Genomic DNA, 10,571 nt, shown 5'->3' on the forward strand with positions numbered 1-10,571 from the left:
ATGTCGTTTACCCCATTTTCATCTAACTGCTCCTTAAATATCATATTTCCCTTTTCTATTATAAAATACATTAACATTAGTTTTTAATAATAATCTAAGGCTATTGACTTTTTGATTATTTATACCACAATTTGGTTAATTAGAAGATTCGGTGAAGATTTGCTTCTAATTTTAATAACATTCTTCTTTGTGTCAACTGTCCAAATAAAACCTTCATTACAGGCTTCATCATGTTGGGAAGGCTTTTTGAATGGGTAATGGTATTAATTATTTTAGCAATGAAATTAGATGTTATAATAACGAGATATGTGTTTGGATTTAAATATAACGATAGTGGCGAAGTAGAAACAATATAACTATTAACAACATTAGATTAAAGTGTATTTATATAATGAAAATATTAGTTTATATAAAATATTTTAATTTTTCATGTAAGAATATTTTTATTAATTATATAATAATATATATCTGACTATTATATAAAAATAGATTTTGCAGATTTATTTATGTATTCATTTACTGCTTAAATATAATGTAAAACGTGTTTAATAAAAGGAAAAATAAAATAAAATAAAGCGTAAAACTGTAAAAAAATGCTTCATTGAAGGCATCTTCTTCCTATTGAAGCGTCAGCATGCAGTAAAATATTGAGCCTTTACTGTGTTTCAGCACTCCAAACTCATAGCGCTAAGTTTGACTTGAGAGAGATTTCAAAATAAGGTAATGTTGAGATTAATTATTGTAGTTTTCAGTGTGATATATATTTGTATTTAAATGTAATAATAGCGGTGAAATAATAAAAATAATTATAATTAATAATATAAAAGATGTGTTTGATAAATTATTAATATTTTTTATTTTATTAAGAATGAAAAATTTTAACATTTAATTTTTTAAATATGTTTAATAATTCTAATTCTATTAATTTTTTAACTTATACAAAATTTTGTTAAAAAAGTATTGAAAAATATAAGTACTTAAATAACTATTTATCACTTAATATTAAAAATATTAAGTTGATGTCATTTTAGAAATTAAATTTGAAAAAAAAAGAAGATATCCAATAATTAATTTTATTAATATATCAAGTACTAAAAGTTCCACCAAAATGTGGGTGACGTGGGCAGCTGCTACTTAAAAATTTTCAATCTCCTAATCTAGGGTCAAAACAAATTAATTATAAATATTCAAATTTAAAATCCGTGTGAGTTTGATGGCTAGAGTGCTTACTGTTTTTAGTGTGGTTTAGATTTAAGTTGAGCTAGTCGCTTTTTTATTAGGGCTTTACCCTCTTTTTGTTTGTAATTTACCCAAAAATAATTCAAATCCAATTTTAATATTTACCGACATAACTTTAATGAATTCGCGAACCCGATTAAAACAATTATCTCAATCGATTTATTCATATTTGTAAATTTAAATCAAAGTATCTTGAGAGAAAATGATAATGACATAAATGGTTCTCATTTTCTTTGACATGATGAAGTGAAATCTAGGGGTATAGACATGACTATTCAAGAATATATAGTTCTAAAATTAGAGGATTGTAGTTTTTTCCTGCAAAGCATATACTAAAATTTGGTAATATAAAAATTATGTGTGGTCATCTCATCCCTTAATTATGAGGTCGAAAAGATTAGGGGTTCAATTCTGGTTTATGAGAATGAAACATATTTTATAGTCAATTATTCACCTCTTTAGAAAACATCTATAGCACTGCTATTGGCAAGAATACCTAATTTAAAAAAAAAAATTGGTAATGTAAAGTTAGAGAGAGGGGGCTTTCATCCTTCAATTTCTATGATAAAAAACAAAAAATATGAATGAGAAAAATAACCCCCCACGTGCACCCCAATTCATTGCATTTATTTTCTTCCCCTGTGTGTATCATTTTACATACCCAACATTTCCAATTAACTTAATTAAAAATTCGTTTTATTTTAGAAACATTTCTGTTTCCATATTCCACTTGTGTTTAGGATTTAAAGATAGTTATTTGAACTGAAATTCAAGATATAACATCACTGTCGGGCCATGAATTAGAAGGGTCTTTGTTCAAAATTCAATTTATATGTACATATGGGGGACTATTTCTTACAGTTGTGTGGGCCTTTGAATGAAAATTTAGATAAGAAATATGATATAGCACGCTTCTTGCCTAACACTATTTCCTATCAGTTTCTTTACCTTTTCTAATGTTTGCCTTCTTTTGTTATGAAATGATCCAAAAATTAAGGTTGAGACTCTTTCATTCATCTTTTATCTTTTTTTTTAATAATGTGTACTTCAATTAATTTGTAATAGGAATTATAAATAATATTACTTTATCAAAAAAAAAAAAAACACAAAATTGCTCTCGGGAAAGGATTGGTCTCCTTCGTTGGATAAGATTTGAAAGAGCATAAATTGGTGGGCAGCAAAGCAACTCTCTTTTACTGGAGAAATCAGACTTATTAATCAGCTATCTTCAATGTTTGAAGCTTTTTATGTCCTCATTTTATCATAGCTATTTTAAGAACAATAATCAAATTAAGTTTTTTTCCAAAATAAATTTCACTCGAAAAAATTGATTTTTTTTTAAATTTAGGAAACAAAAAAATTTAACTTATTTAAAGTTTGGGCTCAAGAGCCTAACTTATTCTGGCTGAACATGTTTTCAAATATATGATGTCGAAACTTCTTTTTTTAAAAGGGAAGGTATTTTGAAAACGGGAGTCGCTACCAACCTTTTTAGGTGTAATTGGATCACCTTATAAAATATTTTGGTCTACGGAAACATGAGAAATGGGTTCGGGAGTCGATTACGTGCAAGGAAGGATTAGCACTCTTGCAACGCCCCAAATTGGTACCAAATTAATTTTCTGTCTTGATGTCAAAAGTTTGAAAGAATTTAGAAATAAAATCCCTTTTTAAAGCTATAATAATTTGCTGAAAATCGAGCTTCTTTCGCTCCAAAAGAGTACAAACATCACATCTAGCATGATTGGACACGATATTCTTAATCTTTCGAAATTGAAATCATCTCGTAATTTACAAAATCTATTTAGAAGGATACTTTAGACATTTAGACAGAGGGGAAATCGCAACCCAGCATGTTAGGGCACTACTTCTCGAATTCCTAAATACCAAAAACATTGTCTCTCTTTTTAAAATTCTTTTGGATTAAATGAGATATAATTTTTTTTAAAAGTAATGATGTATTTAACATATTACAAAGGATCAATATTAAGAAAGCTAATTAAGTTACCTGATTCATACTTTAACATTTCATGTAAATATAGTATGGAAAATGATAAATAATGATGTAAATCACACAGTATACATTAACATTTCATGCATATATAATTGTAAATAACGTAAATATACATACATTATCATTCCATGCAAAATACAACATAAAGAATAATGAATAGAACAATACAAATTATATAATATACAACAATATTTCATGCGAATATAACTTAAAATAACAACATAAATTTCCATGCAAATATATAAAATAATAAATGAAATAAGAATAACAAGTAATTCATAAGATACAATTAACATATTAAAATAATACTAAATAAACACAAAATAGTATAAAAATAAATAAGTTACGAATATATAAAAAAAGTCAGAAGAAGAGAAAAAGATAAGATTAAATACAAATAAAAATTTAAAACAATATAAAAATTATACTATATAATGTAGTGGCTTAACATATATTTATAAAAATAATTAATAATATGTTGAATAGGAACAAAATTTTATAATAAGTTTTAGAATATTAAATACTAAATATTTAATAATGATATATATATTATTAACTATTAGTTAAAATTTTAGAAAAAAAATTGTACATAGTGATAAATAAATAATAATATAATATATAATGAAAATGATATAATGAATAAAATATATATTAAAATAATATAATATATATATGATAAAGCGTATAAATAAATGTCTAATTTAAAAAAATATATAATAAATTTTAAATAATAATGTTTGTAGTGAAAATAAATAATATAAAAATATTTAAAATAGATAAGTTATATAAAAAAAATTTAAAAAAAGGATTAAAATGAAATAAGAATAAAACTTTAGGGTTAATTTCAAAAGAATTTTAGACCCAATTGAAACACGCGCTAAAACCAAGGGACTCACTGGGCAATTAGCCCTAATCCCAAAAACGATGTCGTTCCCAGAGTAAACTTTATAAGGGCCATCGGGACTAAATTGAATTAATCGTAAAAGATTAGGGCCAATTTAAAATAAAAATAAAATGGAATTGTAAATTTTAAAAATGCGGAAGGATCGATTTGGTAATTTTCCCTTAAAATAAAAACACGCGGATCCTATCCTGGTCACGGGTTTACACACAGATCTTAAGCTTTGAAACGATGCCGTTTTGGAGCTTATTGTTTTAAGCAAAAACGACACCGTTTTCATAAGGCTATATAAGCCAAATTTTAACCTAAAATTTCATTTTAAACCCGATTCTAAAAAAAAAAATCCTCTGAAAGAGGGTTGAGAATCGGCCCTCGGAGCTCTGTCGAGCCTCCGTCCAGGGGCTTACACGCGCCTACGTGCCACCGTCAACACCGCCTCTTACGGCGGTCGGAACCTGGAAAGCTTCGTTTTTCGCAAAGGTAGGTTCTGTTTCTTTTATTTTTCAATATTTGTATATATTTATAGAAAAGAAATAAAAGAGAGTAGAATAATCACTTCTGTTCAGTCAACTGTTTTGTCTTGTACTGTATATGCGTGTATATAAAAAAAAACGTAGTTTTACATTGTTCTCGATTCGGGCTTTTATAGCCACTGAAAATAAAATCATATTTACAATATTTATTTCTTGCCATATGTTGTATTGCCTCTGCTGTTTCTTCTTTCCCCTTTTGCAGGTGACGATGAGGAGACTAGCGATGATCGGGCACTGATGATGGCACACTGGCGTTGATTCGTGCGCTGATCACGGTGTGATACGGAGCCTAGAATCATGGCACTGATGGAGGCGTCGGTTGGAGTGCTTGCGGCGCCTAAGGTTTCTGAAACCCTAGGTCTTCTGTCCTTAGTTTACGGTTTGGGCCTCTTGGGCCTCATATATTTTTTTGGGTTGAGGGTGTAATGGGCCAGTGGGTAGTTTGAGTATTTGGGCTACAGTATAGGCTTGAGTGTAATCGGGTTTGAATGTTTTTGGGCCTTGTAATAATGGACTTTGTTTAAAAACTTTATTTTTTCCTTGGTTTATTCTGTTTCTAAACTTTTAATAGCCCGGGCAAATTGGGCCTATTACATATGATATATTATTTTTATTTTTGTATCATCTAATTTATATCATATGAAAATTAAATATACTATAGTATAATATAAATATTAAAAAATATATTATGTATGTTTTAATTTTGTTATATATTAGTGATTACCAATCCAAGTCCTAAATAGGATCGGGTCACCTATCCGTAACCCAGATAAGTCCTACCAGAAGATTGAGTCCGAAGCGAGCCACGGGAGGATAGCAAGGTGAGTTTGCGGGCCCTGCTCGTAGAACAAGCTCGCGAACTCAACTCTCAAGGCAAAGCCAAGGACCTAACTCGTAATGCAAGACCATAATTCTAGCTCATAGGGGCCCAGGGAGCTTGCAGAAAGGGTTGCGTGCTCTGCAGGCCACCCAGGCATGTGTCTAGCAAGTACGGAGCTTGCCTAGAATTGAAAGGATTGCGTGCTCCATAGACACATGCCCAACAAAATGGAGTTCGTAGAGAATGTCAGTACTAGGGACAGAGAATGTTAGTACTAGAGGTAGCGAAGTGAAGATAAAATAGTGGGGCCTATCATGAGCTGTAATAGCATTTGTAACATGTATAAATACCTGAACACTCCTATCAATAAGACATGAGAGAAAATATTACTCAACAAATTTAATAAAAGCTTATATATTAAAAGAACTATAATGACTTATTTAGATAAGCTTTTATAGTATTTTTGTACTTAAATAAGTTCATTTTCTTTAATCTATACTCATTACAGTTTAAGGTTGTTTTAAATATATAAGCCTTTAATAAACGAAAAAATATATAATGGTTATTAAATAAAAATGATTATATTTTTTTAGAAATTAAAAAATAATATAGATAAATTTTAATGAATTTGAACTAAATATTTACAAATATAAAAAAATTTAAATAAAATTTGAAACTTATATTTTAAATCAAACCGAATATTAATATTATACATAAACTTAATATGAGTTCCGCCTATCCGTAAACACACCTCTACTTTCATGGAACCAAAATTAAATAGGCACACATTTGTAAATCTAAATTAAAAGGGGGCTAGGGTAAGAAATTCGTTAGCATGGAACAAAAGCTTGGATGCTTCAACATTTGTGGTCCATTCTTATTAAGATAGTTTCCCTGTGAATTGATTGGATTCAGACCTATGTACCAAAGGGAAGGATTATACAACAGATTTAAGAATAGTTCCAATAAATTTAAAAATAGAGATGCTGATGAAATTACTTTAACAATGAGATTAAATATTGTAGTAATGAGATTGTATCAAAAAAGTGGCATTGAGAATCATCCAACACTCCCACTGAATCAAAAAAGTGAATTGAGAATCATTGAAAACGAGACAAAGTCAAGAAGAAAGCAGATCTCCACCCTCAGGTTAATAATATTTTGCTTCAATGCTGTCATTTTAACACACACAACCTAAACCACATAAGCTTCAACATTACACCTTTGTCATGAAGATAGAGCAGCATATAGATAGCTATGAATCGGGTTCAATAAAAGAAGAAAACTCCCATATGCCAGAGCTCCAAGGATCACATCAAAGTGTCCCTCTCGATCCATTTATCGAGACGCCATTGCTACCGAATCCTCCAGAATAACATCTTCGTCCCCATCAGTCTACGTCCCCAAAATATTACCCAACCCCAACGCTTGCTTCCCCTCTTTTAAGATCATGTTGGAAAAATTCAATTAAGAAAACGTTTACGGTTTTAACAAAAGTTTAAAATTTTCAAAATCGAGCTAGTTTGTAATATTTATAACAATAATTTTTTATCGAAAATTAATTGTGCTTTGTACGAGAAGGATTCAAGTTGATCTTGACTTTCAATTGAATGGTCTTCTCTGTTATTCTCATGTCTCGAATTGTACTGAGTGTGAGTTCAAGCAACACGAACCAAACACAGAATAAAAAACAATATTATTACTTTTAGTTGAAAAATAATTCTCTCAATAGAAGCCGATAAAGATCGCAATTTCCAAAAAATAGAATTTATTCTAAACAAATAAATTACCACTATTTTTTGGTAGGATAATGATAACTCAATAATTAAGAAATGTATGTATTAAGTAAACTGGTGCCATCAATCTATAGGGAGAGAGAAGAATCCTAGTTAAACAAGTCCTTCAAATAATATTTATTTAATATAAAGCACTCTCCTAATCTAACTAGGAGAGAGGTGGGCTGCATATCCTAGTTAACAATCTTAGGGTTGTCGCCCCTAACTTATCAATTGAGGGCGGTTTGAGCCTCTCATGTATTGGATCTAATTATACGTGCTTTCTAAATTTTTTGATCCAGCATTTTATAATTTAATTCAACCCAATTTTTTTTCTATATCCCAAAATAAATATTATTATTCAAATAATTAGTTAATTTAATTAACTAAATTAATTTTTCAATTAAATATTTCTTTCAACCCAATTCTAATTTTATTAAAGTCATGATAATTTTACAGTAAAAGAATCAATATATTTTTTATTCAATAGATTTATAATGACTAATTAATTTAATTCTATTAAATTCATTTCTATATTTAGTGAGAAAACACATTCATTTATGAATGCAACTCATTGATCTAGCTTTATCATTTCAATTTATTTCTACTTATTTGGTTCTACATGCAATTCATTTATAGTTTTAACGAGTTAGTGAAGTGATCGATTGAAAATATATAATTAGGGATCAAATCATTTATATTTAAGTTACAGCTTTTCGTCTTATCACGAAGTCATTCCACTATAGTATTTTTACTAAACTCTCCGTAATTCATACCATTACGAAAATTACTTAATAAGTGTTTGTCTAATGACCCTATCATAAGTGTGTTATTCCTCCAACATGATATAATTTATCTCATGGTAACCGTTACATCTTCTTTTATGAAAAGTGAATTACTATAAAATAGTAAACAAGTCATTTATCACAAAGACAAGCGACCCGTGGCCACATTTACTTTTCATCTATCATGTAATGCCGATGAGAGGATATCATCTACCCATTAGTTGAGTTATGAATTTCACTATTGTAAATGATACTGCATACTGCAGAAGTCGTATACCCAGCTCATCTATTTTCAATTTCTTATCTATTTAAACTCAAGCTTTTACTTACATGAAAGTATATAAGTTACACATACATAGTTCATCATCTGGTTAGGATTGAGGTATGTCACATTATAAATGTAGAAAGAAGCCGCAAATCTCTTTTGTTTAAGCTTCTTTGACTTCGCAGCTTCTTTCTTAGAAAAGTTTTTCTTCAATGGATCGAACCTTCTCCACCAAACCTTTCTCTGTACCCACAACTATCTATTCTTCAATCTATCATCAAAGAGAGCCTCTCGATTAGGATTTGTATTAGCACTGGATCTAAAAGATGGGCTCAACGACACACCACTAGAACTAGGTTCCCTATCCTTATCTTTAGGGTTGAGAGAAACAAATAGGCTCACCACCCACACCCGTAGCTAGCCAATCAACCGATTGTTATAGCCCATGCCTATTGAAACCCCCTCAATGTTCATCCCTTTCATTCCCCCATTCAACATCATTTAACGTACTCATACCTTCCTTCATGCTATAATTACAACCCGAGCTTTCCATTCATTTCCTCATACTCTATGTAATCACGCTCAACCGACAGCACCATCCTATTCTTAACGACATTCCTCATTTCCCCATCAACCTCATTAAAAGCATTCTCAAAAGAAGAACCATGTTTCTATACCCTTGCGACCACTTATCTATCCTTTTTTACGACGACTATATACCCAATGCCATCAACTTCCGTGCCTAAAATTTCTGAACTCTAATAAGAAAACTTTTCTCCCCATAATCAAGTTCGAGGGTTTCCTCTATTCTCTTCAAACGATCAGTGAGAATCAATAATCTCATGACGCTACAGTCGGAGTTGATATCATTATGCTTATTTGAACTTAAGGACACGAATGAGCCCCACATATCTACAACTCTCTGAAAAGTTACAAGGTTCTAGGCATGGATCGGAGGACCATGGATCTCCACCCATGCTGCCTTTTTACGCGAATAACTTGCTCTTGTCCAAGGTTCTATTTTGATGAAAAACACTATAAGTCTCTTCCAGTCTGACTTTTGCAACAACTTTCTAACCTCTTTATTTGTAAATTTAATAAGAACATGGATCCTTGATAAACACTTCATCTCTATGCCTTAGATCCCCGAATTTGACAATGCTTCCCTCAGTCTTAGCATATCAACGAAACCCTTAGTGGCCTCTATCAAGCACCCCCTAAACTGAGAAATTACCTTATTGTTCACAGATGTAACAACCTTTCTTATCTCCGGTTCACCCTTTTCCATCTCACCCTCATTACTATCGTTGTTAAGAACAGACTGTATTGAGCATAAAATGATTGATATTCATATATCTAGTTGAATAACAAGCTATGGTATATATACAATCTAGCAAGCAACTGATTAACTAATAACTAATTATTGACTAACTACATCAACTACTAACTACTAACTATTACAACTGTTTTATTCCTTAACATGCCTCCATCTTTCTAATTTCTGCTGTTTGTTCATGTTTAGCAATGACTTTGAGATACGGTCTAAAATTTGTGAATAAAGGGGCTGATAAAGGTTTGGTGAAAACATCTGCTACTTGTTCTTGTGCTGAAACATGCCCTACAATTAACTTTCCAGTAGCAACCTTTTCTCTAACAAAAAATAGATCCAACTTGACATGTTTGAACTTTGAATGCAACACTGGATTAGCCGAAACAACAACAGCTCTAGAATTATCACACTAGACTGTAACTTTTCTAAAAGGAAAGATATGCAACTCAGACAATAGAGATTCGAGCCAAACTACCTCAGTAACAGTATGAGTAAGACCTCGATATTCAGCTTCCGCAGTTGACCTGGAGACAACTTGTTGCTTCTTGAACCCCCAGGCTACATGATTCCCACCAAGGAACATACAAAACTCTGTAGTAGACCTCCTATCATCCATATTAGTTCCCTAATTTGCATCCGAGTATCCTACTAAATCCAAGTTGGTAGCTGCAATGAAATGAAAACCATAATCCACAGTGCTTTGAAGATACTTGAGAATACGATTCACAACCTTAAAATGCTGGTCTAGAGGCTTGTGCATGAATTGACAAACTCTATTGATAGCAAATGTAATATCAGCCCTGGTGATGACCATATATTGCAAAGCTCCCACAATGCTCCTGTAGTCAGATGCATTTTCAATTGCGCTTCCAACATGTTGTGACAAATTTTTTGAAATAACCATAGGTG

Source organism: Gossypium hirsutum, chromosome A01, assembly GCF_007990345.1.
Source record: "Gossypium hirsutum isolate 1008001.06 chromosome A01, Gossypium_hirsutum_v2.1, whole genome shotgun sequence".
Classification (NCBI taxonomy): domain Eukaryota; kingdom Viridiplantae; phylum Streptophyta; class Magnoliopsida; order Malvales; family Malvaceae; genus Gossypium; species Gossypium hirsutum.